This window comes from Podarcis filfolensis (assembly GCF_964270895.1).
Source record: "Podarcis filfolensis genome assembly, chromosome: 13".
Classification (NCBI taxonomy): Eukaryota; Metazoa; Chordata; class Lepidosauria; order Squamata; family Lacertidae; genus Podarcis; species Podarcis filfolensis.
Genome location: NC_139615.1, coordinates 24,208,472 through 24,223,674, shown reverse-complemented (window position 1 = coordinate 24,223,674; position 15,203 = coordinate 24,208,472).

Sequence of the window (15,203 nt, the reverse complement as noted above, 5' to 3'; positions counted from 1 at the left end):
CTATTGCAGTGTGCTGTACGTGGACTACATGTGAAGGTAACACATAAACTAAAACTAATCCATAAGGTGGAAGCTAGACTGGTGACTGGGAGTAGCCACCTGGACCATGTAACATTGATCCTAAAAGATGTACATTGGTCCCCATTAGGTTTCTGACGACAATTCAATGTGCCTCTACCCCCATCGCTCAGCCCAGACATGGAACTCCAGTTCTGAGGGCCTTCTGGTGGCTCCCTCACTGTTAGAAGTGAAGTTGCAAGGAACCAGGCAAAGGGCTCAGCAGCTGGGTTTCTGAAAGCAATTGACCTGCTGATTGGAGAAGCTTATCTTTGTTAAAGGTAAATGACACCACCCCACACCCCACTGTGACTTATAATTCCTCCCGCCAGCGGTTTCCTCCCATTTCCAATCTAGGAGAGGTCATTTGAGATCTCCCAGAATAAGCTAATAAAGTTCTGTGTGAAACTTCAGTGTGGTCCTCCTAAGACATATCCATGTTGTCAGGGAATCAGGAGCAGGAGCACTGGGGAGAGAGGATTGGGAGAGCGAAGGGGAAGAATCCGAGGGCAGCGTAGGGGAGTATGACAGTGGCCCGAGAGATTCCATGAGCTTCTCCAGCGAATCAGAAGATTCCCAGAAGGGGGCGCCGATGGTCAGGGCAAGGGGGGTCCCAGGGGGGACGCACCAGAAACAAGGAGCCAGAGGGGAACCCCAAAGCAGCAGTGGAGGATCAGGACCAGTTTCCCCACCAGAGCGTAGTGGGGGGGAGGAGTCACATGTGTCAGGAGCAGTGTCTCCTCCAGAGAGGGAGTCAGGGCTGACCACGCCTCCAACGGAGGGGAGGTCAGTTGCAGCTAGCCCCCCCGATGGGGGAAGCAGTGACAGCAGCAGTGGAACGGTCAGGAGGAAAGTTGCTGGCTGGGCGCGCGCGCCAAGTTCAAATGTGCAGGCGCGCGGAACAGCAGGAGACCCGGATGGGGAACCAGCTCCTAAAGCCCGCCGGAGGGAGGGAGAAGGCTCAGGGGAATCAGCGGGAGAAGAGGCTAGAAAGGGCGGAACCCCGGCGGGCAGGCGGACCCAGAGGAGGAAGGAGCAGCGGAGAAGGTGGAGCAAGGCTAGACTCTTAAATTGGTGTCAAGGGGGAGGAGACTCAGACGGAGCATCAGTGGTCTGACACTTTAGACGTGGGGCTGCGCGCTGCGGCTCTGGAAGTGAAACTGAACTTCAATAAAGGCTTTTATACTTAACAACGAAGCAGCGTTGGTCCTTTGTGAGCTGGGACCTAGGGTAGCCCTGACACATGTGTTTTCCAACTCCAGACAATGGTGATCTTCATCAGATGACTTGCTCTTTTAGATGCCTGACTAATTGGGGAGGAAATATGTTCAGATGTGACAAACTAGCTCCCTTCTGCTATTCCACAGTGAAACCCTGTCATTGCAAAAATGGCAATAATTAATTCTGCTGCCTATCAAACTCCCTGTGGAATTTGCGTAGGAAAGAATTTGAAACATGGTATTTAGAGTAAATATACCAATTAGAGTTTAGAGCTACTCCTAGAGACTAATAATATTTAGTACTGAGGCTTCAGGCTTCTTTACAAGTTGAATGAGCATTTATATTTGCCTTTCAAACTATAGACACTCTAATAAGGGAGTTGACAGTGGACATAGTGTAATATCCCTTGAGTGGGGATTTTTCCTTGCACTCAGGATGCTGATATTTCTGGTGATGCTTTTTGTACTGCAACCTCACACAACATGCAAGGCTCACATTGTGAAGTGTCATTTCCATGATCCACACCCTCCACTTCACAAGTATCACAAGTCAGGAGACCTCATCCTTGGTGGCATAGCTTCTCACAGCTACATCGTCTCTAATGCCTTAGCCTTCTCTGAAGATCCCCCACAGGTATTGCCCGAAGAGCTGGTGTAAGGACTTCTTCCTTTGTCACTTTGTTTAGTCAGACCATAACTCAAATCTGGCAGCTGTGCCTTAATGATTTTTTCTTCTGTATTTTCTGCTATTTTCAAAAAAAGAGAGAATAGAAACATTAAAACAGGTAATTTCCCAAATGCCCAGCTGTAGAAGGAGAAGCAGTTGAGAAAATTTTGAGGATACATAAATGAGATGAATTCATTGTCTGAATGAATGAGAACAGAGACCTCATCTGCCAGTGTTCCACAATCTTAGGAAAACAGATGAGGATGTTGCATAGATCACCAAATGTATTAAATGAATGGACTTCACATTAGGGGAAAAAATCAAATAGTTTCGCCTTTCCTTTGGCAAATTTGATGTTGTGTTTTGTTTTGTTGCAAGGGCAATATGCAAAATGCTAAGTTTAATTATTGTGATCATAGAAAAATAATAACAATGAAATTAATTGTATACTGAATGCGTTAAAGCTTCCTGTTCCCCATAACAATAAAATAAGGAAGACTATAATAATGATTAATTGATTTAATCAACATATAAGCCTGAATATTCTAACTGCATATCTATTAATTTTAAAAACCATTGTACACCTTATTCTGCAAATGAAACTAAATCCTAAGTCATAAATTTTCTTCTATTTTTTACCTTCATATATTCCTGATAATGACCGCTCCCCGCTTAAAACGGGGGGCGCCCTTTGCGTGGACGCGTGCAGCCCCTAGATCTGGAGCGGCTCCATCAGCATAGGCTTGGCTTTGCCTTCCCTCAGGTGGGATACCTGGAGGTCTCCGCCTACCTCAGTCAGTTGTCCAATCCCACCTGGGGGAAGCGTTGCCAAGGAGACCAGGCCAGGTAGGGGAGGGATTACCTGCCCACACAATAGAGGGAGGATCTTACCTGGGAATCCTCACTTGGCTCCAGAGCTTCTCCCACCCTACCCACCCTCAGTTAATGTCTTATTTTGCAGGTTAACTTTTCTTCACAGGTTTTGCAGGTTAACTTTTCTTCACAGGTATGCGGGCGCTGCTACGTTAAGGTCGCTGTTAAAGGGCCGGAAAGGAATTTCCCTGCATTGGCAGGTTTCGCCTTTCCCATAGCAAAACGTCACAACTTTGGCGGTATCAGGCCTTGGGCGGAATCCTTTTGTCCATCTTCCTCTTTGTGGCGGCGATACCAGGGTTCCCCGTTAAAGGGGTTTTCTGAAGGGAGGCTTTGACCGTACGCCGAAAGGTCGTCATTGCTCTCCCCTGCGGCGGCGGCATTACGGGGGCGGCTATCTCTGCTTGAACATATGTTCTCCAGAGCCGGCCCATCCCCCCCCACACTGGATAACCCTGATGCTCCCTAGGTCCCCGGCGGGGGACTGGGGAGGGAGAACGCCCAATGCCTGAGCCAAGGTCTACCCACATTTGAAATTTAATAAAGTTGTGGCCAATTTAATCCCATAGCACGTTGTCTTGAGTCGTTATTCCACATGACGGGGGGACCGCGCGGGATCTGGGGACTCCGCCTGTCCATGCAATGGTACTGATTGATCTCATATTCACATCCTCTCCATCTTCTCCACCTGCACTAGATAATTTATTGTTTTGGTTATTGACCACTAATACGTCTATTATTAGGTGAAATGCTGATTAATGGCTCAGAATGGTTTGCTACCCAAAACAAAACCTTGTTATTTTCCTTTAAGAATCTCTTATGGGAAAAGACTATTGACTTTAAAAATGCATGCTCTACATAAGATTACTGTCATGAATACAACCTATTCATTATTATGTTTAAAAATGCCAGGCAATGGAGTTTAATTTTATTTTGGCCCATAGAAAAGCAAGGCTGGTGGCTTCAACATTAGAAAAGCAATACTGAAAATGATTAATGTAATTTTCCAATTTCTTTGTTAGTTGGAGTACTCAAAAAGAGCTAGCCGTTTATCGCTATACATTAAGTAAATGTTAGAATTGCATGTTTAAAGTTAAATATGCTATTTACATAATACATTTTATATTTTTCAAGTCAAATATTTTTGATGAACATTCCTTTGGCCAAAAATGAGTATGAGAACTGAATCCATTCTCACTTTTGGGAAAGATGTCAAGCATTATGTTGAATTTTCTTTTGGCTAATACAGGGATTGTGTTTCTACTTTAGAAAAGCAAGATACAAAATTTCAGATTTTGGCCAATAAAAAAGCAGGATTGCTGGTTTCAACATTATTATTATTATTAGTAGTAGTAGTAGTAGTAGTCTTACATTGGTTAAAATGCTGTAATTCTAATTTTACACAATGTAAGATATCTTTCTGATGCAGATTGCAATTCTTATTCTAGCATGGTGCCTAAGAATTACCAGCACATCCTGGCCTTGGCATTTGCAGTAAAGGAGATCAATGGCAACCCTCAGATGTTACCTAATACCACTTTGGGCTTCCACATCTTTGACAGCTATTTCATTGCAAGGGGGACTTATCATGCCACACTGCTCCTTATGTCCAGTCCAGACAGATTCGTCCCCAACTACAAATGTGACACTCAGATTGATTTGATAGGTGTCATTGGGGGACTTGATCCCCTAACCTCTCTTTATGCAGCAACAGTTTTGGATATCTACAAAATTCCACAGGTATAACAGTCTCTGTGCTGAGCACTATGGGTTTAAGAGGGTTTTCCCTTAATGTTTGTATGGCCAACCATGTTTCACTTTATGGTTTAGAGGCTAAAAAAAAATCCTGAATTTATTAATACAATTAAGAAAAACAAAACAACATACTTTTTCATTCCTCTAGTTTTTTCATCATCTGAGCTTATAGAAAATTGAGGATCAGCTTGAATGTAGCCAGTCACTCACCAAAAGGAGGTTAGATGCATTAACTCAGAGCAGATAACAATGTGATTTAACAGAGTTGCAGCTTTGTTAAGCTTCATAGAAGACAATTATTGAGAAATATATGAAATCAGCCACAAATCTTTTGGGCAAGAATATACAAGTGACACCAGGGAAGCAAAGGTCATTCATCTCCTTTATCAAGAGTCATATACCATATACAGTCCTCCAGCTCCAGCTCTCAGAATTCCATTTGAGAGCGTCCATTCATAACTGAAATAGAACACAATCTTTATAAATATTTTACAATTATTAATTGAAGCATAGGGACCCAACTCCATAAGCCATGACAATTTGTTTACTTATTATTACTTAAAACCACTTGAATGCAAATGAAACCTCAAAAGCAGTTAAGAGAAGAAGAAAAAAAAAATCACAACCAAACCTTAAAACATATAAAGGTTAGAATACTGCAACAATTTAAATTTACCTCAGCTTTCTAAGCAATTGAGTGGGCTAATTTAAACAAAAATGTTTTTAGCAGCAATTTAAAAGACCACAGTGAAGCCGACTGCTTGATCTAAAACAGGCAGGGAGTTTCAAGGTGAAGCCACTGCCAAACTAACCAATCTTCTTACAAACGCAGACCAGATATTATAGCGGTCACATAGGGACATGTGGGATAAGGTAGTTCTCATGGTTTTGCAGTTTTCTTTATTGTGCTGCTCTACATTTTTAAATGTTGCAGAAAGACTCACTGGATATATCCATTAAAGCATTCCTATTCATTCTGTTCCTTTTCTGCACCCTCCTCCATGTAGCTCACATATGGTCCTGCTCCCATCATGCATGATAAAACTCCAGGCCTCTCCTTCTACCAAATGGTCCCCCAGGAAGCCCTTCAGTATGAGGGGATTCTGTCCCTACTTCTGCATTTCAAGTGGATATGGATTGGGCTCCTTACGATGGAACTTGAGAATGGAGAACAATTTGTGCAAACAGTGGTTCCAATGTTTTCCTCTAGTGGTATCTGTTTTGCCTTCATAGAAAGAATGCCCAAAGTATCTTTCATCACTGAACTAAAAGACTTGTTACAAGAGGGTGCGAAAATACGTGATAAAGTAATGGGTAGCAATGCCAATGTGATAGTCGTCTATGGAGAATCTTACTCAATGATATTTCTTAGATGGTTTCCATATTTATCAGAAGAAGAAGAGATAGGAGATGTTGCAAGAGGTAAAGTGTGGATAATGACAGCCCAGATGGAGATGACTTCTGCAGTTTTTCAAAAGACTTGGGATACACAAATAATCCATGGGGCTCTGTCTTTCACAATTCATTCTAATGCTCTACCAGAATTTCACAAATTTCTTGAACACATAAGTCCCTCCAACACAGATGGTGATTATTTCATCAAGGACTTCTGGCAACAAGCCTTTGCTTGTGTCTTCCCTAGTACAGTCACAGATGTTATGGATCAGAATATTTGCACTGGAGAGGAGAACCTGGAAATGCTTCCTACACCTTTTTTTGAAATGAGCATGACGGGCCATAGCTACTGTATATACAATGCTGTTTATGCCATGGCACATGCTGTCCATGCCATGTTCTCATCCAGACTCAATTCAAGATTACTGGAAGACAATAAGAAGCTGTCACCTCAGGTTTATCAGCTGTGGCAGGTAATGTGGCCAGATTTCCCTTGAGACCATGTGCCGTAAAGGTAAAGGGACCCCTGACCATTAGGTCCAGTCGTGACCGACTCTGGGGTTGCGGCGCTCATTTCGCTGTGTGCCATAAATTGGTGTTAAAATAGTTCAGTAAATTATCTCTCTGACGGTTCTGGTCCTTGTGGGATAGAGTTAGCATTGTCTTCATCTGTAAAACCGACATGAACATCTCTTTTCTCTCTTTTCAAAATCTAGTTTCATCATTTCCTCAGGCGTGTGTCATTTAATAATTGTGCGGGAGACACATTTTCCTTCAACCAGAAGGGGGAGTTGGAAGCTGGGCTTGATATTATTAATTGGATTGCTTCGCAAAACCAATCCTTTCACAAAGTTAAAGTTGGGAGAATGGATCCCCAGACCTCTTCGGGGGAAATGTTCACCATCCATGAGGATGCTATAACATGGCACAAGTGGTTTAATCAGGTACAATCAAATTGTCGGTATTTTGAGTCCTGATTGTAAACACAGTTTCACTGGACAATGATGTGCTTGGATGTTACACTTCATGAAATTCCTCTTCAGGACGTCTTTGATTTTATGTATTGATACGTTGTTGGGTGGACAAAGAATATGCCTTTTTTTGTATTGAAGATGTGTAAAATATTCATTATTGACTGAATTGTATAGTTAGTCTGCACTTATTTGGTATCCAAGGAAGTGGCATATGGTTCCCAGCATGGCAGTGACATGTTCCCAGGGCCATGGTTTCCTTCCTGCGCAGCTAGTGGTTGGATGCACATCCCCTCCCCCTGGCTGTACTGGCAGGAAGTGGGTTGCTTGATACCACATACATATCAAATACTTTGGCCGAAACCTACCTATTTCTCTAATCAAATTTTTTTTTGGCCTAGTTCAACCTAATAACCACGCCCTGTATCTTATCACTTATTTACCCCTCACCTGGCCTCAGGTATCATGCACATGGGAATGCAAACACGCACACTAATTTTAGTGAGTACGCTCAGAATACTGCATCATTGAATATTACCCAAAATATCAAATTCCCTTCATAGGACCAAGCTATATGTCACTTTTAAGCCTTTTCTTTATGCAGTGATTTCTGTCAGCTGCTTGAAGTCTGCGGAGTGAGAGTCAGGGAGGTGAAAAATCTAGCTAGCATCACCAGACAGGAGTCCTATTCCCTCTCAACAGGTGGAAAATTTTATTTCCTGCTTGTAACAAAACAGCCCTTAATACTTTGTAATTCACTGATCCAGTAACCTCAGTATTCTGGAGACTTTGACTGATGAGGGGAGGCTACAGTGTCAGGTAATGGGCAAAGGAGGAATGGTGGAATCCATCTTCCCATCCTGGCTCTTCTAGGGAGGAAGAAGAGGTAGATGGCATGTACGGCATTTACAACAGGCATTTGAGGGAGGTCACAGCTCAGAGACAGATGAGGGGGAAAGTTGGGTAATCATGGGAGAGCTGGGCCAACACTTGGCTGACACCTTGTCATTAGAAATCATATCAGACCCTCCATCTCCCAGAACCTGGTGAGCCTTAAAAGTATGAGAGCAAGGAGCTCAAAGACAGAGGGCACTTAGGAGCACCTGTAGAAGAGGTGATTATATTGATGGATGGGGAAGTTGGAAACAGAAAAAGTGAGGGTGGAGATTCACTCGAGACAACACCACTATCCAAGAGGTTGGGTTCTATAGCCTCTCTCTGAAAAGTCTGAAATAAAGATAGAACTGTAGGAAACTTTTCCTTGTCTTTATACTTTCCTGGGTAACCATTCGGGAGCCGATGACAGCATACTGACACCATACCATCACAATAGCATTGTGTGCATGCACACGTATCTGACGAAGTGTGCATGCACACGAAAGCTCATACCAAGAACTAACTTAGTTGGTCTTTAAGGTGCTACTGAAAAGAAAAAATTTTTTTTTGTTATCACAATAGCATGTTTCTTTAAAAATATGTATTCCTATAATTGATTGAATATTGATTGAATATTGAATATTGGCAATGAGACTGGAGTTAAATAATTCAAATGGAACAAAATGGACATGACCACGCTCCTTAACTGTGGCATTGCCACTATTGTAAGGCACAATTAGTTCATTGTTTCAGCTGCTGGATACAGGGGAGCCGTAAATTGTTATTTCCTGCAATGCAGCTAATATAAATGACCAGCCTTCTGTTTATGAAAACAGCCTTCTGCATTCAATGCCCACCCTCTCCTCATCCTCCTCACTGTCTCACTTTGAGAAAGGGCACATGGTTCGTTCCTCACAATGAGTGTATTCTGGACAAGGTCAGCCTGTACCACCACTTTTATGTGGTGACTAAAGGTTCAGTTTAAAATAAGATAATTTAAAATTAGCCATCCCCATAATGACTCCAAGATCTATATTCTCTTTTTTCCTTCATGGATTAGGCAAGGCCTATTTCTCTATGCAGTGAGCAGTGCAGTCCTGGTTCAAGCAAGAAATCAAAAGAAGGGGAGCCATTTTGTTGCTATGATTGCATCCCCTGTCCAGAAGGGAAGATTTCAGACCAGAAGGGTAAGCAATAATGTCTTTAGAAATAGGAGGGAGTTTATGTGATATTTAATCACAACAGGGCTATAGATTCAAATTGTATAATCAGCTGCTCTTGAGATTAAATGCATGTTTTTTGGAAAACTGTTAAAATGATATGCATTGAAATTCAATTAGGGGGATATGAGGAAGTCACTTAACAATGTTAAGAAGATTAGTTTCAATAAGGTTATGATTTATGTTTGTCTGTTTATTTGTTACTGTGTTTTTAATTTTGTGAAAATCAATAAAAAAATTGAAAAAAAGAGAGAGATTAATGGCATGCTTGTGAGATTAAGCCACATATTTTCCATTTCAGATATGAGTGATTGTTCCACATGTTCAGAACAAACATATCCAAATAAAAACCATGATTTATGTATTCCCAAGGAAATAAGCTTCTTGTCTTACAAAGAGCCTGTGGGGCTCAGTTTAGCCTTTTCTGCTCTTTCCGGTTCTTTGGTCACCGTTCTAGTTCTCTTCACATTTATGAAGAACCACAACACTCCCATTGTCAAAGCCAACAACCGGCAGCTCACCTACACGCTCCTCCTCTCCCTCCTGCTCTGCTTCCTTTCTGCACTGCTATTCATTGGACAGCCTCAGAAGGTGACGTGTCTCCTCCGACAAACTGCTTTTGGCATCGTCTTCTCAGTGGCTGTTTCTTGTGTGCTGGCAAAAACCCTCACTGTGGTTCTGGCTTTCATGGCCACCAAGCCAGGATCCAGAATGAGGAAATGGGTGGGAAAGAGGCTGGCCAATTCCATTGTACTTTCTTGCTCCCTTATACAAGGAAGCATTTGCATTGTGTGGCTGGCAATCTCTCCTCCGTTGCCAGAGGCTGATGTACATTCAGTGGCTGGACAAATTATACTTGGATGTAATGAGGGGTCTGTGACTATGTTTTACTGTGTCCTTGGCTATATTGGCTTCCTGGCCATTGCCAGCTTCACTTTGGCCTTCCTTGCCAGGAAGTTGCCCGACACATTCAATGAAGCCAAATTTATCACTTTTAGCATGTTAGTGTTTTGCAGTGTGTGGTTATCCTTTGTTCCAACCTACTTGAGCACCAAGGGGAAATACATGGTAGCTGTGGAGATCTTTTCTATCTTAGCCTCCAGTGCTGGATTATTGGCCTGCATCTTTTCCCCCAAATGCTACATTATTTTGTTGAAGCCTGAATTGAACAAAAGGGAACAGCTAATACGAAGAACTAATTGAATTCCTTGAATTAGTGAACCAGTGCCATGCTTATTAAAAGCTGCCTCTTCGTTTCATAAGAATTTAGTGTTGATTTTTCTTCTATAGTGGATGCTACTAAAAAGTCAGCTCTCTCTAATAAACATTTTTCCCCCCATCCCAAAAACACTGAAGTCAGGGCTGCAATGCTAACCCTTTATCAGGGAGTAATTCTCACTCCATTCTTTGGGATACTGACATAGAATCACAGAATTATGGAGTTGGAAGGGACCCTCCACAGTGCAGGAATTTGCAGACATGTGAGTAGACATGGTTAGAAGTACCGTACTAAAAAAAAAAATTATTATGGGGATGAACCTGGTCTTTTACATTTCAGTATGTTCAGTATATTTGTTTGTTTTTTGCTCATGAGTCTATTTTCCACAGTATCAGATCCAGTGTAATAGCGTGCTCTGTGTCAGTTGCTCTATTGAGATCTCAGCCCCCCTTTTATATTTGCTTGAATTAAGTCCCTTTTGAGAAATTTGAAGGTGTGAAGGTCTGAAGGGGGCTTCCACACATTTTTGCTTTAACTTGTTTAACAACTTGCACACTACAGGGAATTCTTCCTGATCTGGTTTCCCAATTTTGGTGACATCTAAGTACTGTATATCTTGCAGAATGCACATATACAGTATTTACTTGAATCTAATGCTCACCTTTTTTGACCAAATTACATTGTGAAAATTAAGGTGCGCATTAAATTCAGTGTCACATTTACATTCAGCAGTAAATACTTTTTTTAGGTGTCAAAATTCTGAAAATTGAGATATGCATTAGATTCAATGGTGCATTTGACTCGGGTAAATATGATAAGTCTTTTGAAGAATGGCAATATATTGACACAGCAGAACTGGACCACTTAGAATATATGCAATTCTCACCACCTCCATTGATTTCTTAATGGGTAGATGCCAATGCATTGTCTCTGAATACACATCCTGAAATTAAACTGTTCTAAGCAATGGATCAAGTGTTCTGAACAAGCAAAGCCTACAGTAATGACAATTTAGGGCTGTTAGGGACATTGAATTTTTTTTGTCAGGCAAAGAGCTCATTGACATCACAGATTAATTGTATTTCCTGATTGGGCTAGGCACCAGTCTTTGTTAAGGTGAATACCATCTTCTACTGGTCTCAGATGCCTATAAATTTGTGCAGCTTTACCTTAAGCTTTAGTTTTCCTATAAGCATATTATAAGGAGCCACAAAATATTTGGTTCTGAACTTCCATTTTACAAGGAACTCTTCACATGTACTGAAACCCAAATCTGCTCAGTTCAGTAACATCTAGCTCAATAAGAGTGAATTTATTTGTTTCATTTACAATCCTGTGTTGTGTATAATTGTTTTCCTTCTGTTTCCCTACCATTTCCTGGTCTTCTTAGTAAAGGTTTTTATATATTAACATTTGGTTTCCTTGTTTCTGAAAGGTAATTCAGCTGAATTTCTCACTGGCTTCCTCCTAAGCTTCAAAGTTCTATAAGAACTTTGGATTTGAGGAGAGTAAATTCAGAACTTCACTCATGGTTCATATTGTAGCCCACAAGTATGTTGGGCTGCTGCTGTGAGAGCCCTGAAAATAGGGTTAAAATATCATTCATACAGCTGGACAGAATCGGGTGAGGTAAAGGATAATACTGCCTCATAAAAAGATATTGATACTTCTTGAGGGTGTGAATCCTTATACAGAAAATGGTTTGTCCAGTAAAGAACCCATACAATTTATCACAAGCCACCTACAGACCTCTGTGCTAAATGTGAAAAAATATGGGAGGATATACCAAGCACATATAAATTGGGATCAAAGCTGACCTATATGTGCCCATAACTCTATTCAGTTTTAATAATCCCATGTTTAGGCACAATGATAGCCTGAAATGAGTTATGGTTACCCAGCAGCAAAACTGATTTAGCACCATAGCAGTCAAGCAAAAAAGCAACTTTTGTATGATGGAAGTGATAACAATATGTATGAAAATACAGGCTTTTATAATGTACTTTCGGGAATTTCCAGGGAATGCTTTGCTGGGTTTGTTGCGTATGGCTTCACTTTATCTCTAGAATAAATATGCTATGATTCTGAAAATAATACCAATAATATCAAATAAAAATAAAGAATGAAACCTGGCAAATAAGAATGAATGCCAAGAATGAAACCTGGCAAATAAGTGCAGGGGTCTTTGGGTTGGCACCCATTACATATATTTTCGAGGAGGAAAAATTAAATGAACTTGCTTTCCAGATTAAAGAATTTCCACTGAATGCAAGCTTGGACCATCAGTCACTATCATCTGTGGATACTAACAGCACAAGGTCACCACAGCGGCCTGCTTAATTACCAACAACTGTGAGAATGCAGGGCTAATGTTTAACTGGGGCTCCTTTGGGAAAACATGCAGGATAGTAATATAATCAGTCATAAATGTTGTTAAAACCCTACTGTAACAGTCATGAGGTGGAAAGAGAACTTGTGTTTCCTTCCCCTCTACAAGCCAAAGCAGGAGCATTGAATCCTGCAGGGTACAGTTTAACAATTCTCATTCCAGCAATGAGTGGTGGATTCAATCCTGCTTGATTCAATCCTCTTTCACTACTGTGTTCCCTGTAAGGGACATACTGTTGAAGCAAACCCCTGTAAATTTCCCACCGAATGCAGAGTCCATTCGCAGATCACTCTGGGTGACCCACCCAAGGGAGATAAGGAGCTATTTTCACAGGACTCTTGTGAAGCTCAGATTCCACTGAACAGGTCTGATTGTGTTCAGTCTTCTGCTGACTCTGGTGTGCAACCCTAGAAATCTCCACAATCACGATACTGCAACAAATATTTCTATGAGAAGAAAGGGCTTGCTATTGAGATTAAGGTCATGTTTGTGAGATCAAGTCAGATATTTTCCACTTGCTGATTGAAGTTCCTGCATGTTCAAACTAAACTTATCCAAATACAAAACACTATTTCTGTATTTCCCAGGAATATAAGCTTCTTGTTTTATGTAACATGTAAACAGCACTAGTTACATACTGTCTTTCCCAGGAACATTTGAGTATAGAGTTTCAAAGGACTCAGCAGTTGGGTTTCTAAAGGCAACTGAGTTGCTGATTAGAGAAGAGGCATGTCTTTGTTAAAAGTAAGCAAAACCACCCTGCACACACAAACACCGACTGATAATTCCTCCTACCAATGGTTTGCCCACATTTCTAATCTATGAGAGGGTGTTTGATATTTTCCAGAATGAGCTAATAAAGTTCTGTATGAAACTTCAGTGTGGTCCCCCTAATACATGTCCATGTGTTTTCCATTTCTAGACCATGGTATTGTACATCTGATGACTTGCTCTTATTCTGATACAAGAATAATTAGGGGGAAATTTGTTCAAATGTGACAAACTAGCTCCCTTCTGCTATTCCATAGTGAAACCCTGTCATTGGAAAAATGGCAATAATTAATTCTGTTGCCTATCAAACTCCCTGTGGAATCTGAATAGGAAAGAATTTGAAACATGTTATTTAGTAAATATACCAATTAGAGTTTAGAGCTACTCCTAGAGATTAACAATATATATTATTCAGGGTTCAGACTTCTTTAAAGACTGAATGAGCATTTATATTTGCCTTTGAAACTATAGATACTCTAAAAAGGGAGTTGACAGTGGACATAGTGTGATAGCTCTTGAGTGGGGATTTTTCCTTGTACTCAGGATGCTGATATTTCTGGTGATGCTTCTTGTACTGCCACCTCACACAACATGCAAGGCTCACATTGTGAAATGTCATGTCCATGATCCACACCCTCCACTTCACAAGTATCACAAGTCAGGAGACCTCATCCTTGGTGGCATAGCTTCTCACAGCTACATCATCTCTAATGCCTTAGCCTTCGCTGAAGATCCCCCACAGGTATTGCCCGAAGAGCTGGTGTAAGGACTTCTTCCTTTGTCCCTTTGTTTAGTCAGCCCCAGAACTCAAATCTGGGAGCTGTGCCTTACTGATTTTTTCTTCTGTATCTTCTGTTATTTTCAAAAAAAGAATAGAAACATTAAAACAGGTAATTTCCCAAATGCCCAGCTGTAGAAGGAGAAGCAGTTGAGAAAATTTCGAGGATACATAAATCAGATGAATCCATTGTCTGAATGAATGAGAACAGAGACCTCATCTGCCAGTGTTCCACAATCTTAGGAAAACAGATGAGGATGTTGCATAGATCACCAAATGTATTAAATGAATGGACTTCACATTAGGGGAAAAAATCAAATAGTTTCGCCTTTCCTTTGGCAAATTTGATGTTGTGTTTTGTTTTGTTGCAAGGGCAATATGCAAAATGCTAAGTTTAATTATTGTGATCATAGAAAAATAATAACAATGAAATTAGTGGTATACTGAATGGGTTAAAACTTCCTGTTCCCCATAACAATAAAATAGGAGGACTATAATAATGATTAATTGATTTAATTGACGTATAAGCCTGAATATTCTAACTGCATATCTATTAATTTTAAAAACCATTGTCTATCTTATTCTGTAAATGAAATTAAATCCTAATTCCTAAATCTTCTTCTTCTTTTTTACCTTCATATATTACTGATAATGGTACTTATTGATCTCATATTCACATCCTCTCCATCCTCTCCCCCTGCACTAGATAATTTATTGTTTTGGTTATTGACCACTAATACTTCTATTATTAGGTGAAATGCTGATTAATGGCTCAGAATGGTTGGCTACCAAAAAAAAAACCTTGTTATTTTCCTTTAAGCATCTCTAATGGGAAAAGAGTATTGCCTTTAAAAATGCATGCCCTACATAAGATTACTGTCATGAATACAACCTATTGTTATACATTAAGTGAATGTTAGAATCACAGGTTTAAAGTTAAATATGCCATTTACATTATACATTTTATTTTTTCAAGTCAAATATTTTTGATGAGCAGTCCTTTGGCCAAAAT